Source organism: Camellia sinensis, chromosome 2 (assembly GCF_055761805.1).
Source record: "Camellia sinensis isolate YWXY chromosome 2, ASM5576180v1, whole genome shotgun sequence".
In the NCBI taxonomy this organism is placed as follows: Eukaryota; Viridiplantae; Streptophyta; class Magnoliopsida; order Ericales; family Theaceae; genus Camellia; species Camellia sinensis.
This window is the reverse complement of record NC_138962.1, coordinates 102,349,895-102,362,836: the sequence shown is the minus strand read 5'-3', so window position 1 is coordinate 102,362,836 and position 12,942 is coordinate 102,349,895. Positions and strand designations below refer to the sequence as shown.

Here is a 12,942-nt window from a genome sequence, read left to right as displayed (position 1 = left end):
TCGAGCGAAGGAACTATTGCTCGAGCGAAGGACGAACTCACTCGCTCGAGCGAAGAAAATCTCGCTCGAGCCAAGAATGAACAGCTACAGGTCCAAATCAAACGCAACCATTCGCTCGAGCGAACAACTCCTCGCTCGAGCGAAGAACCAAAAACCTGGACAGCAACACTCGGTTTCTAAAGCCAACCAACCTGAAACAAACCTGCCCAACATATCCTATAATTCCAAATGAGAAAATAAGGGACAACAACAACAATTATACAATGACAGAATCTACGGAACCTAAGTCCGGATACAATAATCAAGTGGGAAAAGACCGGGGTCGCTATAGGTTTAAGGTTTGCTTGAGAGTTGAGTCTCTTTTATTAGGTGTACTGAATACATGCATCTAGAGGTTTTGTCCTTGGTCATCGGTGGAGGATGACATTGGTGTGTTGAATTGTGATGTATGCGTTACACTTGTGTTTGTTAAACATTATTGAATAGTTTATGTGTATGTATTACACTTGTTATTGATGCTTTGTTGTATTGAGGAATTTGTATATGATAATTGTTTATATACATTGTGTTGTGTGGCAGGAGATAGGGGATGTACTCCACGGTTTAGGGGAAGATAGGGGATGGACCTCTAAACCGGAAACTGTTTGACATTGATACAGCACTACAATGTGTATCATTTGTGAAGTATAGAAGTGTTTTTGTTTGATATTGATACAACACCAAAATGTGTATCATTTGTGAAGTATGGAAGTGTTTTTGTCTGAGATTGATACAGGACTAAAATGTGTATCTATTATGAGGTATGAAATGTTTAAAATGAGTTATTATCTCGCTTATCGCTTTTGCATATCCTTAGCTACTGTGCATATAGCCGGTAGAGCAGAGTTTTAATTGTTATCGTCAGTGTATCTGAGTATGTTATGGGTTGCGATGGTTACTGTTTTGAAAGGCTGGGCTGCCTCATTTGTGGATTATATACATGTTGATGATTTGTTATTTCCCTTTTATTTAAGGCATGCATGTATTGATATGAATGTATTAGGAACAAACCAAAATTCCATTTTGAGATTTTGGAAAGTGTGAAGGAAAGTGGGGTATTTGTGAACATGTTTTCAAAAAATGTCATTTTGTTGTAATTACGGAAAGTGGGGGAAGAGTGATGGGCTTGGTGAAATTGTTTTTTTTTTTTTTAAAAAAAAAACTGTTATAGTCATGAAAGTTTGGGAAAATGGGTAATTAAAAGGAAAGAAGGTGAACCGCTTATAGCGTTGAATGAAATGGCTGTTTTCGAGAAAAGTTCATACTTATGTATATTTTGTATAAACTGCCACATTACTATTCTAGTATGAGATTGAACATTCATGATCATAGCTATCTGTAAGTTGTTATTGTTGAGGATCATGTTGAGATCTCTACTGGACTATATGTTCATCCCACGTTGTTGAATCTTTTTCAGGTGATAGCCAGGATGTGCTACAAGGTTTTGGATCTTCTTATTTGTTGGCCACGGGGCCTCTTTTGTGTTGGCGGAATGCCATTTATGTAAAAGGGTTATATCCTTCTTCTTGACTTTTAATGATGTAAGCCCAAGGGCAATTTATTTAGTGTTCTCATGTTGTATTTACTTGCATACGAATGAGAGCAATGTTATTCACTTCTACAAGTTGAATATACGAGTTTATTTCCGCATGTTATCTCTGAAATGGAATTAAGTAAATGAAATTGGTAATACTTCGAGTAATAAAAAGTGGGGCGTGACACCTTAGCTGCGGCAATCGCTCTTTGCTTTTCCTCGACTGACAATTCAAGGGGAGAAACTTCCACATTCTCTAACTCAACTTTCAACCAGTTGCGATAAGTTGCATCACAAGAGTAGTACTCACTCTAATTTAATGAAACATTGTACAAACTTGCAGTCTTAGAAGTGATAATGTATCAAGGCCAAAAAAAAGCATAAATAACATTGAGTGCAATGAACAAAAACAGATCTAAATAAACCATACCCAGTCCTGGAATTCTCTTAGGTTCTCAGAAACATCATGATCCTCAGTAGAAAGAAGAGTTTCAGCTGGCTATTTCAAAGGCTCTGCAAGAAATCTTAGCAATGTGTGGGCACCTATGGGCATTGCAGGCACCCTCCACATGGAAATAAGAGCAAACTCCCTGAACAGTATGTTGCTACAATAACAATGAAAGATCAGTATATAGCAAGCCAACAAGATGAGAACAAGAAAATAGGTAGGTAAGAAAAATAGTAAAGTAATTAGTCAAGCATGTATAAGAATAATGCAAGAAGAGACCACAGTAGCAGACAATGGGAGAAACTAGACAAATTCAAACCACAAATAGATGATAGAGCTTAATCAAAGGAACAAGAAAAACATATTCAAAACCTAGGTTACCAGAAAACGCTAATACCCTAACAAATTATGTATTGGTATGCACGTTCCAAAACATGGTACACTTCCGTTCCAAAATGATAAATTTAGTGATCCAAAGCGATTCCAAAAGTTTTTTTCAATATATGTCCTTAAATGTTACCTTAGAAGGAAAAATATCAAATATAATGAACTAAAATCTAAGGTGAGTTAAGTTTTGACAAGACAAAAACATCAACAAAAAAAATGGGTCATAATGCTAATAGAAAATATCACATTTATTGGATGTCTAATAGTTTTAAAAAAATTATTTTAGAAGTATCTTAAATTTTTAAGTACAATATATGCAGGTCTACCCCTATCATACCACATTTTAGAGCATGTGGCATATCACGTGCCCGTTCTCGTTCCTGTTTCATGTACTGGAACGATCCATGTCCCTGGTAACATAGTTCAGAACCCAGAAGCACTAGCATTAAAGACAATATGACAAATGTAATTGCTTCCAATTTTAAATCATGTAAAGAACAAAAATAAAAATAAAAATAAAAATCACTAAGCTCTCATCATTCACTGAAAAAAAGCATTTTTTACATGATTTGTGGACATGTACACAAGTATCAAATGTCAGTACTAGAACCAATTGTATGATATGGAAAACCGCACAATTCAAGACACAGGGAAAATGACTCATATTTGTATTCATCTAAGTTCCATTACCCTTGTACTAAATACACTCCTGTAACTTGGTAGACATCAGATGGGTAAAGAAATTTATAACTAGGTGAGGCCAAAGCCAATTTGCTGGTGTTGGTTCGACCTATTGAAAGCATTAGGAGAAAGTCAAATTTAAGCATAACTATATGGGTGAGAAGGAAATTACCTAGTGTTGATTTCTCCAATATGGGGAACAAATCAAACTAGGAACAAACCTCACATTTGGCGTAGGTACAAACAAAACCTTTTGTAATTTTTCAACAAAGTGACTATCTTCATGCCCAAACCTTCATACTCACACTTGATAACCCACATTTATCCATAATTTGGTAGAGCCATTCACATTGATTATGTTAGTGCAATCTATGACGCATCGACGCTTCAAAACGAGTGTCGTAGCCGTATTGGACACGCAGGCATTGCGGGGACACATATAGGACACGCCACATGTCGTGTCCCCTTATTTAATTAATTCAGTTTTAGGGGACACGTGGCACCACTTCGGGGACACATATAGGACACACGGCGTGTCCCCTTATTTATTTTCAAAACAAGTGCTTTTGGTGAATGTTGGACGTTTACAGTGTTTAAAAAGGCTCTAGGCACACTGAGGCGATACGGTCTGCTATAGCCTAAGCGCGAGGCGCGAGGCAAAGTGCGTGCCTCACCAAAGCGAAGCTCAAGTAGTAGAAGAAAAGCAAAATTATAAAATAGGCAAATTTGTCAACATAACAAATATATATATATATATATATATAATATTTAAAAAATCATAACCATTTTCGATAATTTCTGAACATAACATTCAATCTTCTAAAAATTAGAAATATAACATCCAACAAAAGATATAAAGTATAACATTCAATCTTTTATCACTTTTTGCTATCTTTTGACTACATTTGGTCATTTTATATTGAATAGTTTTGAATCCCTGTGGGTATGTCCACAAAAAAAGCACTTAATCAACAATTGGAGTAGAAAAATGGGTAAAGCCCATGAGGCCCACGCCTTGCGCCTCACAGAAAGCCCTCGCCTCAGCGCCTAAGCTGCGCCTCGCCTCGATCTGTTCGAAGCGCAAGGTTGCACCTCATTGCGCCTCGCGCTTAGGCGCGCGCCTTTTAAAACACTGGATGTTTATTCTTTTTTTGTTAGATTTAAATAATTAATAAATCATCTATTAAAAAAAAAAAAGAAAAAAAAAAGACATAAATGATAAGTGTTAATTTAAAAGTTTTTTTTTCCAAAGAATTAGTGTTAGATTTTGTTAATTTTGATTGTTTGTAGATGTAATATTAATCTACATAGCAAATAAAAATATATGAAAAAATATTTTATTGTTGTGTCACCACTGGGTCTGTGTTGCATTTTTTGAGATCACCGTACCTCGTGTCCATGTTCATGCTTCTTAGAGTGCAATTAAGCATATAAACAAAAATAAATGATAGGGATCATCCTGAAGTATTTACAATTCATTTAAAGCTTCAATAATTACTTGAGTACATGGGCTTATGGACCACTTGTTTCCAAGTTGAATCTGGAGGTATGCAGAAAAGCCTCTTTGAGCATGGTGTTTTATTTTTGAACTCAACTTCCAGTTGCAGCCAACAAAGCACCAATAGGAGGGGAAAAAAAATAAGAATTCCACTCTAATGGACACATCCTCTGAAGACTCAAGAACGCCTAGGCTGCTTCAAGTGACAGGATAGGACAGGAAAGGAAAGGAAAGAAAAGGAAAATCATTTTCTTTTACTGTCATGTACACGTGTTCAATTGTTACAAGAAAATGTAGGTTCCACCATAACTATTTCCTTTAAGGAACTAGTTTTCCTCAAATCCTTTCCTATAAAAAGTACAGGATTCAGCATCGCGGAAAAGTTGAAATTATTTTTTTACATAAATTTTCTTTTAAACTGAATAAATAACAAGAAAACAAATTATTTCTATTTTATTTTCCTTTCCTTTATGTTAAACCATTTTCTCAAGAAACATTTTCCGGTCACAATATATGCCTGACATCAAGTTGTGGAAGGGGGCTATTCTTTTTTAATTTTTTCTTTACTGTTTGTATTAGAATGAGTCTTCATGAGACAATTTTTCTACATTTCAAGTGGATTCAAAGCCTCATAGAAGGATCTGCCTTTACAAACTTCACTTTCTAGAGTTGTTGCCAGGTGTTTCACATATAAAATATTTTTCCAACCAAAGAATTTTCTTTCACATATTGCAAGGCCTTTAGTTTAAAGCTACTATGGATATGTCTTTGTGAGAATATATTGTATATATTCTATATAGGCATAGTTCTGATTGTATATAGTTGGCTTGATTTAGGCACGATTGTAATTATGTTATATTAGGTATGAATGTGATTATGTAATCTTTGTATTTCCTCTTTAGTTTTAGGTAACGGGTTACATATACTGAGGTTTTGATGTAACTATATATACAATTGAATATACAAATTTCTCATAAAACCTACAGTCTTGACATATAAAATCATGAAATTCCTTTATAGATAATAATGGATCCACTATAGAGAAAACTACAACCAAAACATTTCAAATACCGTCAATTCCAAACATGGTTATTGAGAAGTTGGCAATGTTTTTTTTTTTTTTTTGATCAGCAACAGAAAAGAAAAATTTTATTAAGGCACAAGGCCAAAAAGAAAGAGAGGATGAGGCATCCTCAACAAGGAAAAAGAAAAAATACATCCAAAGAAGACAAACAAAACCAAAAGACCACCAACTACATATTATTCAAAGCAAACCGACACCCAATCTGAAGCAATAAAAAACAAAGGGATCCCGCGGAACACAGGACTCGCCGAAGCCCAAAAAGATGCCAAGTATCTCACTCTATCCCATAAATAATCTATATCACTATTTCCTCCTTCGAAAATACGCCCATTCCTCTCCAGCCAAATGACCCAGGAGATTGCAAAGACTACACAACTCCAAAGAACTTTAGCCCTCTTTGACCTTCCAAAAACTTGAAAATCAAATAATAGTATTTGAGAAACTCCTTTAGGAGCCACCCACTGTACATTGCCCAAACCAAATGCCCCATTCCACAAAAGCCCTCCCACCGAACAATGCAAAAAAAGATGATCCAAAGATTCTCCACTTTTGCAACACATTATGCACCATTGAGGATTAAGATACCATGAAGGTCTTCTCTTTTGCAATGAATCATTTGTCAAAGTACCCCCATGAACCAAGATCCACATGAAAACTTTCACCTTAAGAGGAGCACATGCCTTCCAAATCATTTTGTGAAACAAAAACTGAGGTACATGCGGAATATCAATGATTTTATCCAGAAAGGATTTGCAAGTAAAAGATCCTGGCGAATGAATATTCCAAAACCATCGATCCTCCAAAATTGGAGACAAAGAAACATTTTCAAGCCTTGACAATAAAGATATCAACTCGGGAACTTCCCTATCATGAAGATGACGGGAAAAATTAAAATTCCACGAACAAGGAGCCAACAAAGAAACAGCCACGGACGAAACAGAACAATTATGAGATTGAGAAACTCTATACAGAAGCGGATAGGATTCAGCAAAGGACAAAGAACCCACCCAAACATCTTCCCAAAATCTTACCGTGTCCCCCTTACCCACCCTTACAGAAATGAATTGGGACCAAATTGGATAAATATGAGAGATAGACTTCCACGGAGCACACCCGTTACCCCTAGAAACCACCCGAGAGTCCCTCCTATTAACATGCAACCCATATTTACTTTTGATAACTGCATGCCATAATGAATCACGCTCAATTGGGAATCTCCATAACCACTTGCCCAATAAAGCCATATTTCTAGCCAGTATATTACCAACTGCCAAGGCCCCCTTCTCCTTTGGTAATGACACTGTTTCCCATTTCACCAAATGATCCTTCCTTCCTTCATCCTTCCCTTCCCACAGAAAATCTCTCATTAGCTTTTCTATGGTTTTTGCTACCTTGACCGGAATCTTGAACAAAGACAAGAAATAAATAAGAATCCCACTCAGCACTGTCTGAACCAAAGTGTACCTACCCCACGGAACAATAAGGCCCTACTCCACCCTTCTAACCTCTTACCTATCCTTTCTACCACTAGATTCCAAAAACCGTCACCTCTTGGGTTACCTCCCAATGGGAGGCCTAAATACTTCATAGAAAAAGTCTCAATTGCGCAACCAAGCAAATCGGGCACACTTTGAATCAGCCTAGGATCGGCATTAATACCCACTACCCTACTCTTTTCTAGGTTAACCTTAAGCCCTGAAATCACCCCAAAGAGCCTTACCACAGAAAAAAGGTTTGCCACTTGGCACTCGTCCCCCGTAGAGAAGAAAATAGTGTCATCCACAAATTGCAAATGTGACACACTAATTCTATCTCTACCAACCTGTAAGCCTTCAAACAGGCCTACCTCTTTAGCTCTCTCAATCATCCTATCTAACACATCCACTACCAAAATGGATAGAAAAGGAGATAAAGGGTCTCCCTGTCTCAACCCTTGTGAGGCCTTAAAACACTTCCCTGGCTTACCATTAACTATCACCGACATATTACAAGACACCAAACAATCCCTAATCCAAGATCTCCATCTCACACCGTACCGTTTCTTATTCATCACGAAATCTAAAAAACGCCAATCTACATGATCATAAGCTTTCTCAAAATCTGCCTTGAACACAATACCTGCCTTTCCCGACTTCCGACACTCCTCTACCACCTCGTTTGCCACCAGAACCACATCTAGAATCTGTCTACCTTGCACAAAAGCCCCCTGTGTCTAAGAAATTGTATCCCCTACAGAACATCTCAGCCTTTTTGGCAATACCTTACCCAAAATCTTGTAGAGTGATGTAATCAAACTAATGGGTCTAAATTCTCCCATTCTAATGGCTCCCTACCTCTTAGGAATCAAACAGATAAAAGTGGCATTTGTACATAAATTAACCACCCCTGTCTCGTAAAACTCCATGAAAACTCTTACCAAATCCCCCTTCACCACCTCCCAGCAGTCTTGAAAAAACCACCATGGAAAATCCATCTGGACCCGGAGCCTGATCCCTTTCACACTCAAAAACTGCTTCCCTAATCTCGTTTTCCTCAAAAGGTCGCTCTAACCACATCGCAATTCCCTGATCAATAGGCTGCCACTCAAGCCCGTCTATCCCAGGCCTAACAATATCATCCGCCGAAAACAAATTAGAATAAAAATAAAAAATCCCTTGAACTATTTGCTCCTCTATCCACCACTACACCTGACCTTACTTCCAATCGCTTAATGAATTTCTTCTTCCTTTTCCCATCCGCAATTCTATGAAAAATTTTTGAACTAACATCCCCTGCCTTTAGCCATTTCACCTTTGCTTTTTGTGCCCAAAAAATCTGCTCCCTAAGATTCAACTCTTCCAATTTCAAACCTAACTCCCTCCTCTCTCCCCTTAAGGCCTCAATCTCACTCCCTTGCATCTCCAAAGTATCTATCTCCTCAATCCTGCGCAAAACCTGACATTTAGTTGATTCCAAGTTCCCGAAAACCTCCCTATTCCACTATTTCACATTCTCTTTAATCACTTTCAACTTTCTCATGAATCTATAACCCTCCCACCCCTGACAAGTAGCTGAATTCCATCACTCCTCAAAGGCCTCTTTAAATGAATGATGTTCCAACTGCATACTCTCAAATCTAAATGGAGCCGGACCCCACCTAAAAGGACAACTCTCAAACATCACTGGACAGTGATCAGATACCAATCTTGGTAATGCCTCCTACCTGACATTGGGAAAAACCCCCTCCCACCCCAAAGAAAATAAAAATATGTCCAATCGACAACATACCCGCATTTCCCTTAAATTAGACCATGTGAACCTAGCATTAAATAGAGGAGGGTCAACCAACTCGCACCCTTTAATAAAACCATCAAAATCTCTCATACTTCTATTGATTCTGTTCCCATTAAGCTTTTCTGAAACCTTCCTAACCACATTAAAATCCCCCCCTAAACACCAATTAGGAGAGCATAACCCAAATAAACCAAATAACTCACCCCACCAATCCTTTCTCCTAGAAGGGCCATTTGGACCATATACCCTCGACAGCCACCACTCACTGAGATCTAGATTCCTAAACCTAATTGATAGTGAAAACTCCCCGACTACTGATTCACACTCTGACACAACCCTCTCATCCCAAATACTTAAAATACCTCCTGACCTTCCCACTGAAGGTACAAAAGCCCACCTTTTATGTCTAGTTCCCCAAATACTTTTAATAAAAGTCCTATCACAAGCCTCTACTTTAGTTTCTTGAAAAATGACTATGTTAGGTTGATGTGTCCTCAAAAAACCCCTAATGATCCCCCTTTTCTTTCGGGATCCCTAACCCCTCACATTCCAACTAACAATCTTCATTGATAATCATTGTCACCCCTAACCTCCACATGCCTTCTGTCGTAATTAATTGTACTCACCAAATTCCTTAACTCCCTGGCCCCCTTTCTAACCGAAACCCCTCCTCGTCTAGTACTCTCTCCTCTAGTGACACTATTATCCACTCTACTACCATCACCCTTTACCATTTAAACTTACTAGGGGCAGCCCCATAACTTGAAGCAAATGCTTGAAATGGGGTACTTCATTCTCCTCAATTGGACATGATGCATACTTGCTTAACTCCATCAACCAACGCTCTGTCTCTACCTCACTATAACTCAAACTACTAAAAACACAGCCTCTTCTGTGCAAATGCATTACAGAAACTCCCTCTTGAGCATCATTTACGAGGACTGCATTTATATTTGAATTATAGGATACAGGGTTAGTGATAGGAACATCCCTCATGGCTCCCGAGATATCTGGAGTGACTCCTCTATCATCCCTTCCCCTAACAGAACACTTGAGACCAAGACACTGAGAAACCCCTATCCAATCCCCAAGAGAAAAAGAGTCAGGAATAACAATGTCACCCTTCTGTGATGACAGTTCTGTATAGTCATGATGAACAGAGTCACTGACATGATCCATTGTTTCGGAGACCTCAATTTCATCCTCCTTGATAATGTCGTTCTCAATTTTGTCCTCCTCAACATTGTCCTTCTCAGTAAAAAGATTAATAAGCTCGAGATCAGATTCTTCTTGATCTTCTTCTTCACAACCTGAACCAGAGTCATAGTCTGAACTCTCCTCAGACCCAGACCCATAAATATTCAAGGCTTGCAACACTTCAGTAGGTTCGAAACACCCTTCATCCACCTTTCGACTCAACAATTCAGCATCATTCTCTTCTTCGATTCTTTCATCGACCCATTCATCCACTTCCGCCGTTAGTCTCTGCTCTCCTTCAACAGAGTCGTCCACCCTATCAGCTAAACCAAGCTGAATCTCCTCCTGCGTTAGTCAATCCTGACTGTCCCTCTGTAAATACCCATCACCTTCGCCATCGACACCTCCTTTCGTGCCAGACGACAGCCGTCGCTGGATCTCTATCGCTCCAAGTGGTTGTCCTTCGTCTTCGATCAAATCGGGTCGAACTTTAGCTCCCAATGGTTGAGACTCAGCCCTAATTCCCTCCTCCAAGATATGAGCCCCATTCATATAACCCATTGGGCCCAATTCATTTGAATTGAGCTCGTCACTTCTATTAGGCCCACCATTATATTCCTTGTATTGTTTAGAAAATGGCCCATCCCTTGGAAAAAACAGAAATGGGCTTTTGATAATTAAACTCTTGGCCCACATTTAGAAAATCACTTGAACCCAAAATTTTACTCGGCCCATCATGTTCCTTCTGTGGCCCATTCAATATCATTTTGATCCCCCTATCTCTTGATCTTCCCCCTACCACCACTACATCATCGAATCTGTCCCCAGACCCTTCAACTCCTTTCTCCCCTTCGACTTCCCCTAACCAAGCTTCCACGTGTCCTCCCTGACCCATCAACTTCCATGTCATCGGCGATGGGATCGCCTGAAGGTGCTGGTCGGAAAACCTTTGGCCACGTTTCCACTTGGCGGCGCACTGTCTTGGACAAAGATTTCAGACGAACCATTGACGATCGTCCTTCCATCTTCACCTCCATGAACGCCAGCAGAAAACTAGAGTCGAAGCCTCTGACTTTCAACCTAGCCTCAAAAAGATTATCCAAAGCTATGGTTCTTCGATCAACTTCCAACAAACCACCACATTTCTCTCCTATGATCTAGAAAACCTGATCATTCCAAAAGGTAAAAGGCAGATCGCACATTGGCAAGTTGAAAAAAAAGATTAGCATCCATTACACTGGCAAGTTGAAAACGAGTTGAGAAATACCTAGGTGTAGAAGTTATTATTAAGGATGGGATGTTGGGGTTAATAGTAGGGTTGTTCATTATACCTACTAACCCGCATAAATCGTCCGACACAGACTGCCTCATGATGTTAGAGACAATTTCAAGAAAGTGAATGATTGGCTACGGTTTTCTAATATATTATTTCACCAGTTTGCGGTCGAAAATGGATACAAAAAATACACACCTGACCAAATAAATAAAATTATATAGCATTTTATACTGGTGGCCTTGGAAGTACACTTGTGTCAGTCTGAGTTCTCTATGACAGACTGCTACACTTTCTCATAACCATTCAATATCTTTCTCTCATAAACCCAAAGCCTTTCCCAAAAAACAAAGATACTTTCTATCTCTCACTCTCTCTTACTTTCTCCTATTTTTCTTCATAGCCATTCAATGTTTTTCACTTTCATAAACCCTAAAAGTCTTTTCTAGAAAACTAAGAAGACTCTCTATCTCTCAGTGTCTCTTCACTCTATAGGTCACTCACACTCTGTTTTTTCTTCTCTCCATGGAGTCTTAAGAAATATTCTACCTCTCACTCTCTCTCTCTCTCATCTCTGCTTCTCTCTCTTTTCCCTTCCATCTTCAATCTTCCTCCCCTCTTTAATGGTGGTGGTGACAGTGACAGTGGCAGACAAAGGTGATCGTGACGGCAAGCATTGGCGGTCATGGTGGTTGCAGATGCGGTTGCGATTCTCCCTCTCTCTCTCCCTTTTGCCTCATTTTCTTCCTCCACTCTCTCTTGCACAGATCTGTAAATATATACATATATATAAGTTTTAAGGTGTATTGTTTTGAAATTTGAATTTCATTTTTAATAAATTTTTTTCTACTCTTTCTCTGCCTTTGCTGGATCTTCAAAATCGATTGAACTGACTATTAAATCGAGGTCTATGATTCGATTGATTTTGAACAGTATATCGATCAATAACGGGGTGACTGATTTCTTCACCTGATGGTGTCGGTTCGGCCGGCGGACTAAGGGTAAACCTGACCCGACTCAACTCGTGAACACTTGCAGTTAATATAGCATGCGTACAGGGGACAAAAGAAGACTCACAATTCCACCAGTCATCGATTATGGGACTTGAAATTTTGGTCAAGCAATACCACAAAAGGATTTTGACGCTGTGAGTACTTATACCACCCCGACATGTGGTGAGCCCTACGAGCACCACGATATTATCACCATGCCTATACATGACAAAGCTCGGAGACCCGACGATGTCCTCACAAGACAAATTGAGGTTGTATGCCTAGCTTAAGTATACACACCAAGTATGGATGCTTAGCTCACTAAAGCAGGTGCTGCCCTAACAAGCAAGTGCTCCAAAGTGAATGAGTCAAAGTATGAAGAGTACAATGCATGGTTGGGAGCATATGTGGCAAAGCCGAGTTCATTGCTTAGCCATAACCTACTCAATAACACCATGGCTCTAGAGCACCCAGCTTGCCTAGAGCCTATGTTGCCCATTGTTCTTTGTACCTCATTCTTTCTAGGAACACTCGAG

General features: G+C 39.0%; 1 pseudogene across 1 annotated transcript in view; it reads right to left on the bottom strand.

Moving 5' to 3' along the window:
* Positions 1-12,942, bottom strand: part of LOC145820239 (nuclear pore complex protein NUP107-like) — a 244,678-nt pseudogene that overhangs the window by 22,220 nt on the left and 209,516 nt on the right. The window contains exons 10-11 of the transcript XR_014361424.1: positions 2,004-2,178; positions 1,762-1,884 (exon numbers count right to left, since the gene is read on the bottom strand). The product of XR_014361424.1 is annotated as a nuclear pore complex protein NUP107-like (transcript). The remainder of the gene's footprint in view (positions 1-1,761; positions 1,885-2,003; positions 2,179-12,942) is intronic.